Raw genomic sequence first — 1366 nt, forward strand, 5'->3', positions numbered from 1 at the left:
TGGTAAAAATAAAATCACCTACACCAACCAGAATGGCTAAGATAAAAAGTGCAGGTAAGAGCAGATGCTGGCAAAGATGTGGAGAAAGACCAGCACTCTTCCATTGCTGTTGGGACTGAAAGCTGGAAAAAAAACTTTGGAAATCAATCTAGTGGTTCCTCAGAGAATTGGAAATAGTTCTACCTGAAGTCCTAGCTATAACACTACTGGACATTACACAAAAGATGCTCCAACATATAATAAGAATATATACTCCACTGTGTGTTGGGTTAAAATGGTGGCCCACATCCTACCCTCCACAGGGCTAGGGCCACTCATGAAGAACAACATGGGAAGTTGGACTGTGTGCACCCCATGCTGCCAGGCAGGCATCAGGCTGTGAGAAGCTGCAGGACCCTGTTCTGGGTGCTGGGAGGAACAGTCTGAGGTCCCTGCAGAACTTTCTTGAATTAGCCCGGGGTCCCTGGGCCTGCAACAGAGGCTGAAGATGACAGGTTCTCACTCTTGGACACCACAAATGCCGCTCAATGTAGTGGAAAAGCTGAGAACAGAATAGAGGCCTGTGGGGCTGACTCTGGCCCAGGGCTGAAGGGGAAAGGTCAGGGAAGAGGGTTCTGGCTGGTTTACACAGTGGGAGGAGAGTCTTTGGCTTGTTCGGAGGCAGGTTGGTTTATTGGTAACCATGGATGGAAGCTCAGAGAGGCCTTCCTGCTGGAGGTTAGACATGGCTAACTAGAGGAAGAAATGCTCCATTGCTCCAGTACTGTGAATCCCAAAGAGAAGAGACAGTCCATGGTTTTAGGGAATTTATTGTAGAAAGGCAGAGAGAGGGAGAGAGTAGGGAAATAGAGGCCAGCCTTGACAACGTGGAGAGAGGAGGTGAAGGGAAGGCAGAGAGAGGGGGAACAAGAGGGCAAGAGGGAAGCAAGTGGGAAGTAAGAGTAAGAGAGGGTGAAGGGGGCAAGCAGCCCCTTTTATTGTGGGGATATTATTTTTATCTTGCTGTTGACAGGTAACTGTGGGGAGGAGCATGACTGACTGTTGCCAGGTAACTTTGGGGGTGGAGCCCAGACAGAATACCAGGGAATTTGGAGCATGGCCCTATGTGACTGGTGGCCACAGAATTATGGAGCTGGAGCCTCGTGTCAGCAGCATAGTGTCTGGGAGCATGGCAGACTTCTGTCCCTTGCAGAGTTATCTCCTGGGTTTCTGGGCTTTAAACCTAGCTCAACCAGAAAAGAGACTGACTTTCACCGTCCCACACCTGTCTTTATAGTGGCCTTATTTATAATAGCCAGAAGCTCAAAACAACCCAGATATCCCTTAACAGAAGAATGGATACAGAAATTGTGGTACATTTACACAA

The sequence above is a fragment of the Mastomys coucha genome, chromosome X (genome assembly GCF_008632895.1).
Source record: "Mastomys coucha isolate ucsf_1 chromosome X, UCSF_Mcou_1, whole genome shotgun sequence".
NCBI lineage: Eukaryota > Metazoa > Chordata > Mammalia > Rodentia > Muridae > Mastomys > Mastomys coucha.